Here is a 13,456-nt window from a genome sequence, read left to right on the forward strand (position 1 = left end):
ACAAGAGTCTTAGCTGAGGACAATACATTTCAAAAGGGGACTGAGTTCCTGTTGACAGAGGTAAAATAGAAGCCCTTGACTGAAAGGAGTGTGGATATGTTTCCCCACACACAGGAGAGTCCTTTTGTGCCTTCTGCCACAGTGGGTATGAAGAAAGGTTTTTTTCCTCTTTTTTTCCTGAGGAAACTACCAGAAAAAATCTTTCCCAATGAGTGCTTAATGGACTTGAAGAACTGTAGAAACGTTACATTTCCCCTTCCTTCCTTTTATTCTCAATACCTCGATCTTAAGTTCAGTCCATAAGAAGTGTGAAGGAATTGATTCTTTGCATTCTTTCACATCTGTTACTTTTGAGTATTCTTAAGTTAACTTTTATACTAAGTCCGGACAATTTTGAGAGCAATCATTAGGTTCTTACATTTTTTTTTCTTGGCCAAAGTAAATATTTCACACCGATTAATTTTTCCCTTAAATTTGATCTGTTCATCTTACTCCAATTACCTAATGTTGAGCTGCAATAAACATTAAATTGGGATAATTTATATAGGAACAGTTACCTGCTTTTTTTGTGAGATATTTTTCACAAGCAATTTTATTCCCTGTAACCATGACATCCTTTCATATAAATGAGATATGATGCAGCTTATGTGTGTAGATCTCCTGCAGCCTTCTATTTCTTAAAACAAACACACAAATAAAACAAACAAACAAAGATCAATTCCAATATCTATACTTTTATTGACCTGATGTATGTTTTTGGAATCATTCACATAATTTTGAAAAAATATATAGAAAGAAAAATCTATAAATATAGATTTATGTCTATTAAGAGAATGATAGATTTTAATGATTATGATCCATGTTCTACTTATAATAAAGACATAAAAATATTTCTGAAAAATCTGAATTTATACATGTTTCTTTAAAAAATATAATGGATCCTTTGATACTCAAATTCTTGCACCAACATAGTATATTCACAATTGATATATTTAACAATTGTTTAAAATGCCGTTTAAAGTTATAACTTAAAATGGGTACAATGTTTGTTCTTCCAAAATTAAAATTTTAATGCCTCAAAGGCTTTAAAAGTATTCCTTTTGGTTTAACTGCATTATTATACTTCCAATGCTATTTATATATGTGCAATAAAAATATAAAAGTACAATATTGTATTCATGCCTCCTATGGCTCTCCTTAATGATTATCAGGTTTTCCTATTTTTAAACCAAAAGTAAAAAATAACAGAACAAACTGAATATAAGAAGCAGAATTAGGGGTATAAAGATCATGTGTTATAAATATGGAAGAATATGCTAGGCATAATTGAAATAGCTTATTTTTTCAAAGAAAGGAATACTTGCAAACTGGGTATTAACATCTAGACCATCCTGGTAGGACACGGGGAGCTAACAGTACTTGAGAGTGTTTCATAACTAGTCTTCATGAAATGGAATGATTCATATTTTGCTTTTCTTGCTTCTAATAGATACATCTAAATGCTAAGATCCCGTTTAAATCAATAGGCATGCCAAGCATAGAAAACCTTGACAGCAGGAGTAAAATGAGAAAAAAAAACAAATAGATTGAGTCATTTGCCAACTCACACATGATAAGGTGGTTGTGTCCAGTGGGTGGTACGAAGGTTTCCTGGATAACATACTAATCAAGTTGAGCTAGTACTGTAGTTTCCATTCACTTCAAATACTCAGTCCCGATAACTGCCACACACAGGAACGATGAGATCTAATTATGTCTAATGGTTAAATGGAAAAAAACTGTTTAGACTTTTAAATCTGCCTATGTGTATGTCTTCGGCTATGGACTGAATGTGTTCCCCCAGATTCACATGCTGAGGCCGTAATCCCCAGTGCGATGGTGTTTGGAGGTGGGAACGTTGGGTCATAACTGGGTTTGGATGAGGTCATGAGGGTGGAGCAGGAGGGGCATGACCAGAGGAGAACTCAGTTTGCACACTCTGGTTAAACAAACTAAAACACCTAAAAACATTGCTTGTCTTGCTCCTTTTTGTATTTACTCAAACATGAGACTCAAATGAGGCAAATGTGTGTGGTCAGCTAAGGAGCTGTGCTTCAGCAATTTAGAAAGATGTATTTTGTCTTAATGTATAAGGAATATTTAAATGTTTAAAGGGTACTTTATAATTTTCTAACAAGTTAAGAGCTATTTTTAAGCATAACTATGTTTTAAACAAACTTATTTAGTTTTCTAATTATTAAACTTTTGGGTGGAAACTACTTGACATTTCATATGATAAAGGAACTGAATTATCAGTCAATATGGATTCTAACACCAAATGACTTTCCTGCCATGAGCTATTCATTTAACTTTATAGTCCTCCAAAATATAGGCATTTTACCCCATAGTAAACAACTCATTCAATTCTTATTCTCCTCAGAGTTAGAATTATGATTTACATTAGTATTTAAATAAATTTTAAGGTGTGTTGGAGAGCCATGTCTACAGAATTATTTATGAATATACATTCAATTGTCATAATTATAAAGTCACTACAGTCCAAGCCATAATAAACATTGAATTAAAAATGAGAAGGGCTACCACCGATTTCTTTTTCCATTGCTTAGAAGAGCTATGACATGTAAACAAAAAATTCTTTTTGGTATTTGAAATGCAAAATATCAAATAATTAAGTCTGAATATCCAGGGTCTTTCGGAATCCTGCTTTGGATATTGCAATATGGACCAACCTGCGTGCCTTCATTCCTGGCTTGTGATTCACATTGCCATACCTGAAGTCTGTCATGAGGTTATGAACCAATCCCTTTACCCCTCTGAATTTCAGTTTCATCATTGATAATATAAGGGAATATGCTTAAGTGTCTTCAAAGGCGTCTTATGTAGGTCATTTCATGCATGAGGTACTGAGCCCAATTATTCTCAGTGAGTGTGGTAACTTAGTGGCTTACTGGGGCTCATTAACCCATTCAGAACATTACTTGTATTCACAGATATATTTGGAAGAAATCTTTAAGTTACTGTAACATTTTTCTAGCAGCATTAAATACAAAAAGCTGTAAGTAATAAACATGGCATAATGAGTATTCATTTCCACCACAACTTATTCTCACACAAATACATGAACACATTAGGAAATATTGTGCCTTATTTTGCTCATGAAGTCTGTTTATCTTGGTCCTAACACATTGTATCAGTCTGAATCGAGCCAATTTTTTACTTAATTTAGTGAGGGCCCCTCCCTTAATTGGGGGTTCAGGGTGACCATTTTGCTAGATGGGGAATGGAGGAAAGGAAAGATGCTAGTTATATTCCTTTTTAATCATTTAGATCTAAAAGCGGGAAGTGGAACCACTTGCAGTTCACAAAGATAATGACTGCCTCAGATTTCTCCTTTGTGCATGAGGTAGTTCAAGTTCATAAAAAGACTACGGCTCTTCTGAACCGTAAGTGTCTTCTAGGGTGGCGGTTCTTCAATATTTTATTAAGCATGCTTACCTTACTAAAAATTCTTTGAAGAAACTGGCTCATTTCATCTCATCTTTCTTCCTAAGGTATATAGTTTGCTCTCATATTTTCCCCTCCTGGATTTTCCTTCTGAATATGAGTTTAGCCTCAAAGTCACGTACTCCAGAGAGCTGTACTCTTGGCTCCATGCAGCTGCTCGAAGTAGGGTCATTCCTACGTGCACGTTTTATGTGTGTTAGGAGAGCACTAAATATAATTGAGTGGCACCAGCTATAAAACCTACGGAACCCAGGGCAAGCCAGCTCTCTGGATCTACAAGCAGGGAGCAATCAGATTAGTGCTGCAGAGGGCATGGCGGAGAAACGGTGTCCGAAATACAAGAGAAATAAGTGAGTGCACGCTCAGGGATCCCTCTTTCTGTCTAGGTGAGTAGAGGATTATGTATAAGAATCTAATTTTATCTGAAAAAAAGATTCCTCTATTAAATCCCTTTGCTCCTTGGAGGTTGTTTAAAGTTCTCTGAAGATTCTCCTGCTGTTCTGCTGTCTCCTGCTGTCTCCATCGTATGCATGTCCAAGACCCAAGTGAAATATATTGGTTTATGCTTTTGAGCCTCTCCAAATACCAAGTGTTCTCTTTCTCCTCCAAATCCCATACCTCACTGCTCTTACTGAGTTTAGCTGCATCTCTTCTTTTTTATTGTTGTGCATGTGCCTAGAATATTCCGTGGGGCCTTGGCTTTACTTTCCTTTGTGGCTCCTGCAGTTTGTGACATTAAACTTGGTTCACAGCACACACTCAATAACTATTTCTGAAATGAGTTTATTGTGAAAATCCCCTTTTTTCAAAGGATTCTCTGGCTTATCATAGGGTGATAGAGCAATGTGTAGCAGAAATTTGCATTATTGCTTTTCTCTCTGAAGGTTTTAGAAGGCTTTTATGGAACTATAATTCAAGAGACGGCACAGGCCTAGTATATTATTTCTGACAATTTTGATTTGAGCTGCTTTTTTAAAAGTAATTTGTGTTCCAACTATTCTGAATCCAGACATACAATTGCACATCAGTAGTATTATATGCTATTTAAATCAGTAAGTATTCCCTTGCTTTGGCATTTAATACAATATCCAAATCAGATGTTTATCTGTTTGAGTTTGTTCTTCAGAAAGAAAATGTTGAGAAATTTCACATGTGACAGCAGCAAACTCTACTTCAACTTTAAAATGATAACCAATGACCTACAACATCTCAGATGTTCTAAAGCCCCAAAAGCACCCCTGAATGTCTGCAGGAGACGGGAATGATGGTCAAGATGACTTCTTTTGCTTAGATCAGGAAAAAAATGAATTCTTCACCTTTGCTTTCCAACCTCACTCTGTGTCGTTTTGTTCCCATTTCCTTTCTGTGGGTTTTTTCTAAGTGGTTCCAACCAGGAGTGAGCTACCTGCAGTCTCAGAGCCGAAGTGGCATCTTTGGCAGCACAAACTAAGTCTCAGAGAAATCTTCCCTGTGGATTTTCACTTCCCTCATCCCAGACCACTGAGTGCTGAGTGTCTGGCTTCTTAAGGACTGAGGCTCCTGAAAGGCCTGTTGCCCTACTCCTTACCAGGAAGAACTTTGAAGGAGAGAATTCCTTAGACACCAGTAGGCATCCGGGCATTTTCTAAATTATTCTGTGTTGTCTCAGCATCTCCCTTGTTCTGTGAATATCTTCAGGGCCCTTTAAATGAACAGTCCACTTTCTGAGTAAGTATTCACTTTAGGACAGGCTGACTTTTTGGATAATGAAAAAGGAGCCCTTGAGAATATCCTAAGCAGCACAAATGTATTATCTCAGACTTTGTGTTCTTCCAGTCTAGTGTTCTGTGAGGGACACAGTCATCAGTGAGATGTGCTCCAGGGGGTGATTCGAAGATGTCAATCATAGGCACACGTGTTTGTCTTTTTTAGTGTTCATTTATGGTCCCTCTTTGATAACTGTAGTCAAGAAATCTTTAAATCTATTTACATTTTCTGATTACATCCAAGTGGTTTTCATACATTAGTGTCACAACTAGAGTCCAGGCCAAGATTTTTCTCACCTGGATTTCTACAGTAATTTCCTAAACATTTACTTACCTCCAATCCAAGGCTGACTTCAAAAGGCTGCCAGGATATTACCTTCTTCTGCAATTGTCATCATAATGTCCCTTCATAAAACTCCTTGTGGTACCACATTGCCCTCTTGGTACATTCCAAACATTTTCTCTTCCCATTCAAGACTTTTTGTCACATGGCCCCTTTTACGTGCTCCCACAGTTGACATTTTGTGCATACCTCATCACAGTGCTTATCATGGTGTATGGAGATATATGCATCTCCTTATTTTCCTAATAGGTTGGAAAGTTCCTGAAGATAAGAACATCTAGGAATCACACAGCAGGGGTTCAGCTGATATTTACCAAGTTAGTGAATGACAATCTAGAGCTACAAATCTCTCATACTAAGTTCTTTCTTTTCTAGAAGATAGACTGGAAGAATGCTTAGATGAAATAAATTGAATATAGACATATTCAGGAAAATGCTAAGCATTACCTAATGAAAAGATGTATTTTTATAATTATCCACAAGTTTACATTGGGAGAGACATTCACAAGAAACCATAAATGGTCCAACTTTTTGAGAGCTTTCCATATGTAAGTGCCTCTTACTTTCTGCCACATTGATGTTTTCCTACCCATGACTCCACAGAATTTCTAGAACTACTCAGTTCTCAATGATGACCTCTCTTCGGCCCATGGCTGCCAGATACCTGAGTGACATCTTTGGCTTTAAAGTAAGATCAGGATGAAATGAATACGAAGCTAATCTAATCACTACTCTCATCAGAAACTTCTTACTTGCACCAAATCTGTTTTGGGATATAAAACATGTAGGGAAGTACTTTCCACACTGACAGAAATGGTGGCAGCGTTCTCCTACCTTTTTGGATTCCTCATTATCCTAAATATGGTTCTGGTGCAGGTGATTTTACTCATCTAATCAAGTGTATAGCTAAAACAAGAAATAAGAAATGAAATAAATACGGGGGATTATTTTAGGGAAGAAGAGGGGGCATTTAGCAAATTTGTGTACAGCATTATATGACACTGAAGAAATAAAACCTTCAACTGAGGGGATCTGAAAAAGATTGTTATAAGAGTAGAAATGTTATAACAAATTTGAAAATTCGATGGAAACACATTAGGAAATTTCATAAGTAAGCATATGCAGTTGTGACTTACATTTGTATTTCATGGCATCTTAAACATTTGGCAGCTTGGGATTCATCCAGTACAGTAATTTTTTATTTGTGTTCTTCAGAAAACTAGGTTTCCTAATCAACCAAAAGTTGTAGGAAAAGGAGGGGAGTGGAAAAAGGATCTAATAAAACACACCTTGCCCCTAGACTTGACCACAGTGTAGACCTGTGGAGCTCTTCTTTTATTTGGCATTCCTAATGTTGGGTGTTCTGCTAAGAATAAATTAGAAACTCCTTCCAGGTCTGAGACGGCCCTGCAAGACTTGTCCCTTGCCCGCCACTCCAACATGATCCATCTTTACTCTCCCCATCCTTCAGTACTCCGATTCTCAAAAATACCCAACTCTTTCCTTCCACAGACATTCACCCTTGTTTATTCTGCCCAGATTTTTCCTTCAGATCTTCACAAGTCCAACTCATTCTCATCATCATATGTCAGCTTAAATGCCATCTCCTCAGAGAGAGACCATCTCTGACCAGCCTAGATAAAGGGGGTGTCCCTCAGCTACTGTCTGAATCATCCTCTGTTCTAATCCTTGCCTTCTAAGTTGTACCCTCTAGGTAGAGAGGACCCTAGACTTTCCTCTAGGATGAACAGCTTGCTAATGTGAGAAACACAGCTAGTGTTCTAGTTAACTGAACTCACTTCACTCCTTCTCGAATCTGTGTAAGGGTTATGGTTTAAGGAAATTTCTTGAAAGGAAAGCAGGTTGCATGGACACATCTGGTTCAAGATGGAAGTCCAAATTGCTAGTCAACCTTTATATAGAGGCACAAGATAAGAAAAGGAAAAATTGTGGAAATTTATAGCCAAAATAACTTAAAAAGTGGTCTCCAAATTTTTTTTCCTTTCTTATGTTGTATCCTTTGATTAAAACAAGCTAGTAAATGAATATGGTACAGTACCTTATTCCTGATCACAGTATCCTCTCTTATAGATGAAGACTCAGGCAATCAATGAGCAATTTACAAAGAGCTTGCTGTGTTTAGGGTTGCGTTAATTGCTGGATGGGATACAAACAGTGACTTCTTGATTTAAGAAATATTTACTATGGGGCAAAAATGTGCTGTCTTGATCATACTGAGCATCAAGGTCTGTCTTCCTGAAGCTTTTAGTCCAGAACAAGTAGAAGAAAAGTTTCCATGCCAGAAATGAGTTCGTTAGACAAAGCAAGGCAAATGTATGTAAGGCCACCAGAAAAATGTGAAGTTCTAGACTGTACGATATTAGCCAGAAAAATTGAAGATTTTAATACAGCAAAACATGTCAAAGGCCTCAAAGATGAACCCAAGGTTTAATGGCTGGTACCTGGAGAATGATGTTCCCCCTCACAGAGAGCTGCATACTGGGAAAATCCAAGGTGATATCTAAGAAGAGATAAGAAGGTTTGTTCTAAAAGTCCTGAGTTTGGGTGATGACTGACAGTTCAGTGGAAATGGACCATGAAATGGCCATCCGAGAAGGCCTGGAGCTGAGGAGGTTTGGGGTGGGAGATATAACTTTTAAACCTTACAAGGAAACAGCGTAGAACGGCATCTGGAATTTACCAGGATCTCAAAAAATGTCTGCTGTTAGAATTACTGGCATAGAATTCGGTTTAGCGACTAACTAGATGAGAGGAAAAATGCAAGCTAACTGGACAGGAGGGGCTGGACTGAGAGCAGAGCAAGTGCACTTGAATGAACAAGAAAGCAGAGGTGCTGACACCGAGAAGCCTACGCCCACGTAACCGGTACCCGAAGAACCACTGTTAAGGATGGATAAGAGAAGCAGGACAAGTTCCACTGGCAGAACGAGAAAAATGTAAAGGAACGTAGTTGGAAATGATCTATTCACCTTCCTAACCCTTACAACAGAACACCTAGCCATCAGGTTAAATCAAGCAGCAGAGCAGAGGAAAACAAAGCGTGCTGACTTTCCCGGCTGCGGCGCGTTCAGAATAAAAGCCCAGATCCCCTTCCCCACCTCGGGAGGGTCCGCTATCCCACCCTGCGCGTAAATCACACACCTCGGAAGTTTTGCATTAGAGAGCCCAGCAGGGGAGGAAATTTCCTGCAAGTAAAAAAGTAGAACTAGGGCAGTCGAAGGAGATTGAAAGGGCAAAACTATCACGCAAGAAAACTGTAAGTTCTGATTAGTTTTATGACTTTGCCTTCATGCCTCAGGAGCTCAATTGATCACGGCTTCCACGACAGGTTGGGGAGGGGGAGAGGAGGGCGCTTGAAAAAATCCTCAAAACTCTCCTCCAGCTCCGCGCTTTCAGATGCAAATACCTCGCGGAGAGATGGATGGGCTGCAGCCCCTCCTACTTTCATCGCTCCTCTTGATTTTCCTGCGAAGGACTCCATCTGTACGGATCTGTCAGGAGGGCGGTGGAGGAGGGGTGCGCGGCTGTGCGCGCGCCTGGCGGCTGTGCGGCTTCCTTTCCAAGAGCCCGCACTGGGTCTCCGGGAGGTGCCCAAGTCTCAGTGGCTCCCCGGGCCGGCCTCGCTCGGCGCTGATCGCAGGCGCCCGCCGCCGATCCCCCTCCCTCCTCTCCTCCCTCCCTCCCCAGCCCGGGCCCGGCGCCCTGTCCTTCTCTCTCGCGCCGCCCTCTCGCCCTCTTTCTGGCTGCGCGCGCCCGCTCGCTCCGGACTTGGCGTCGGAGCCGCCGGGGAGAGCCGGCTGGGCAGCCCGGAGCCGGCGGGCCCAGGGCGCCCCGCGGAGAGCGCGGTGATTGGAGCAGCGCCCGCGCCCCTGCCGCCGCCAGTCCGCCCCGCGCGCCCTGCTGCGCGCCCCGGTCCCGGAGCGCCCGCGGGCGCCCGGCCGCTGAGCGCGCGCCCTTTCGGATGCCAACGGCCGCGTGGCTGGCGCCGGACGCCGCCGGGAAGGCAGCGAGGCCCCAGGTGAGTGTGTCTGCCTGTGAGGGGCCGGGGCGGGCGCCGCTGGGTAGGAGCGCGCCCTCGCCGAGCGCCCTGGGAAGCAGGACTCTTCACTGAGCGGAAAGCGGGCGGGGGGATCCGTGTGGAGTTTCCCTTGGCGTCCCCAAGTTACTGCTGTGTGGCTGTGCGACGATGCTCTGCGAGGCAGGACAGGCGTGCGGACCGAGCTGAGGGCGCTCGGCCCGGAAAGCGGTTGTCGACAGACCCCAGGTGCGAGGCGAGTTCAGGGCGAGAGCAGATCCCAGCGCTTTCCAGATGAAGCGGTAACAGAGTCTGGACCGCTCGCCTCCAAGAGGAGCACGAGGGGGCCCCCGGTTGACCTGGATGGATGGGGGCAGAACTCTGCGCTGGCTGGGCCGCTGGGTTCTGGGCGGTCTGAGACTGGAGGGGGTGTGTGCCTGCGTGTGCTCGAGTCCTTTTAACTGTCCGCGCTAGACTCCTTTTAGCTTTCGTGAAGGTGGCACTCAGCTAAGGGTGCCTTGCTTTTTCCCGTAATTAGTATTCTGCTGCCACAGAGCATCTGCAGGGCTTGCCTCTGCCCAGCGTCGTGCTTCCCCTCCGCACGGCTGTACCTGAGGTGTGAGCTGGGAAAAGGGCACCCTGCTCTGAATGCACGGTGGACTTCTTTGTGGGTGCACCTGGTACATGGCTACTTGCTGGTATTCAGCCTCCCAGCGTGGATTAATGAGAAAGGACCTATTGTCTGTATTGGCTTCACGTTTTAGATCGTTAACCTTACGGATTTCTTAGATATAGTTCAGGTGAGTAAAGATTGGCGCTGCCTTCACCCAGCACTGGGTATGTGGGAACCTGTAAAGAAACCATCCAGGATTGGGTGTCTCAAGGCTTTGGAAGTCTGCAAGTTGAACCATGAATATACTTAAGACTCTCTTTATTTTTGCAACAAATATCTTCTCTTTATTAGATAATTTATTAAGCGGAATATCTTTAAGTAGGACTCGCACTTCATAATTCCTGTAACTGGACAGGTGTTCAGATCATTTTTCATATAAACCTAGATAAACAGAACTTTATGGGGAAAAAAAGTAGAAAAAAACGTAAGTAACGTGAATATATGGCTCCTGCTAAGTGAGAAGTATGCATTTTAAAAATCAGGTTAACAGCCCCAAAATGTATATTTTAAAAGAGTCTAGGGGCAGTAACAGCCTTTTTTTTGTAAAGGAAAGTTTGCCTCGATACACTGCCAGCAACATCTAAATAGTTTTAACTGTGTCTTAATAAAGACAAGTTGGCAGAGGAAAAAAAGGGCTAAGAAAGTAATTACATTGGAAGCTTTCAATAACTCATCTAAAATTACTTGTTTCCCAAAGAACGACTTAGACTTTGGTACCCAAGCTCTTTTCCTGTTACTATATGTAAAGAGGAAATACATTAAGAATCCCTTTCTTCATTTTGGGGGCTATTTGAGAACAGAATGAATTAAACTGCAGAAGAATTAAGGCAGGTAGTCAAGCTGGCAACTTTGTGGAAGTCTTACTGATGTGCTAGTGTTGGATATGGCGTGGAGCGGCAGAAGCAATTAGGGAGCATCCAACGTTAATAGTCTTATCTGGTAAAGCTAGCTGAAAGTCTGTCTGTAGAAAGAAAAATAAAGGAAACAATGATCGGTAGTGCAGACCAGCACCCTGCTAGAAGATATTAAGGTTTGCAGCTTTAATAAAAGGCCATTGTGCACTTAGAACGTGAGGTATTGTTGTAATTAAGAGCTACAATAGGTCATTAGAATTGTGTTAACAATCAGCTGACAGACTCACAACTCTTCGTAAGTCTGCTTTTATTGATTTAATAGCACAGAGCTTTTCCCTTTCTTATGAAAGGGTAATTGTAAAGCAGCTATATTACTGCAGTTTACCCTTGAATTGACTCCAGTTTTTAGTGTCCAATGAAGAAGAGAGGGTGGGGAGCATACTGAGTTGGCCACTGTTGTGCCTTCCTAGATCTAAAAATCAACCCACTGTGTCTCCTCAGGCGTGATTTCTTTGCTGGTCTATCATTCAGCATTTTAGGATTTTTTTTTTTTTTTTTTGGTGGCAAAGCTGATATAAACTTCTCAGAATGTATACTGATAAGAGGAAGTGAATATATCCTTGTGTCGAGTCAAATACTTTCTTTGTCAAATCTTTTAGAAATCTTTTATAAAGTGCTGAACCCATAGATTGTTCAGTGTTGTGAATATTTATGCCTGAGTGGTTCCAAGCTTCCTCGATTTGTTTAACATTTTGCATTTATTACGTTAGTAATTTGTATTACATCACAGTTCTCTCACACACACAAAAATGTTTTTTACTTGCTTGGAAGGCTTCAAAGCCTTTGCCTAATTTGGGAGTTTCAGAAACTTCTAAAATAACGCACACACATTAGTTGATTGTGAAGGGACTGTGATGGAAGCTTTTCTCCTTGCAGTGAAGGAGTCAGTTGCTTCCAAATGGAGCGATAAAGGGGAGCTGAGGACAAGGAAAGAAGACATGTGATCAGAGTCCTGTGTGTGACCATCTCCTCAGCCTCTGACAAGCAGAGCAGATCTAGCTGTAACCAGCAATACTCGAGTGCCTCCTCTGGGAATTTGCTGGTTCTGCAGAGATACCCCTGCAAACAGTTCCCCCTTGCTCTGCAAGACTCCTCCCTGACACAGTTGTCAGTGCAAACGAATATGCAGACGTCTGTCCATATGTTCCTTTCAGATCATACTATAGATCTTCCTTCTGTTGGAATTTCTTTCTGACTGTTTTGCGAAGTGCTTATTGAAACATGATGCCTTTTATTGAAGTCACATAAATCATACCTGGCTCAATGTAAATGCAGGGATGAATTAAAAACTAAAATTAATACAGCTGAGATATGTTGTAAAAGTATAAAAGAAAGGGCCCTTTAAATATAATGTTACCATTTTGATATTATGTAAATAGCTGAAAAGGACTATGCTTTGTCACTTTGTTTTCTTTTTAATTTACATAGGCTTCTTCTAGTTAATTATGAACTATTGTTCCTCTTTCTTTTTCATTTCTTTCACCCATGACAGAGGTTACTGGTGCTTAGTTGAAATTGACTCGATAATCCACTTGGAGAAGTTTGCATTCTCTGTCTGATAACCAGATGCACACTACAGGCTATGTGGTTCATTTCCAGGGCCCCTGCCTGAATATTTAGGCCAGTTAACGGTAGGAGGTTGTGGTCTGTGGTTGTAATGTTATCTGGCCCAGGGAGCTGATGAATTTGATCACAGTTTCTTTACATAAGAAGTCAAATATCTCAGAGCATCCCCAGCCTCACTAATTAAAATGTAAAAAACTATACTTTTTAAATGCAAAAGAGGAGGGCTGTTTCATCAGTATTAAAATTATTGAAGTTAATGCTAAACTTTAAATGGTATACAGTGAAACAAGTGGAATGATAGTATATTTCTATAATAAAAGCTGAAGATGCCAATATTAAATCTAGAATGATTATAATGAGTATATTAGGAGCAGAGAGTCATCGCAAAATGTAGGATTTGTAGCAACAACCAAATGATCTTACATATACATTCTTATATCCTGAGAAGTTTTCCTGAGTTGGTACCTATTTCTAAAACATTCAATGGGCTGTTGTTCAAATTCAGCGGAAATAGTTAACGACCTTGGTGTCACAGTGCAGTAGGAAGTTCTCTCTTGATCACCAGGGTTGTTTGGAAGGGAGAAGGCAATTTTAAAGTCCGATACTGCTCACTCTCCATTTTTTGTATCCTGGAAACATGCAATCCTAAATAACAGATCCGTTTACTCTGTTATT

General features: G+C 40.9%; 1 protein-coding gene across 2 annotated transcripts in view; it reads left to right on the forward strand.

Moving 5' to 3' along the window:
- Positions 1–9,109: 9,109 nt before the first annotated feature.
- CDH7 (cadherin 7) overlaps positions 9,110–13,456 on the forward strand; it is a 126,100-nt gene continuing 121,753 nt past the window's right edge. Inside the window, exon 1 of one of the 2 annotated variants that reach the window (XM_001492627.7) lies at positions 9,110–9,631. The gene's annotated coding sequence lies outside the window, so the exon portion shown is untranslated. Of the gene's footprint in view, positions 9,632–10,100; positions 10,429–13,456 lie in introns of those variants that run through there. The other variant, XM_023647958.2, reaches the window with a different exon arrangement.

The sequence above is a fragment of the Equus caballus genome, chromosome 8, assembly GCF_041296265.1.
Source record: "Equus caballus isolate H_3958 breed thoroughbred chromosome 8, TB-T2T, whole genome shotgun sequence".
NCBI classification, from domain to species: Eukaryota; Metazoa; Chordata; class Mammalia; order Perissodactyla; family Equidae; genus Equus; species Equus caballus.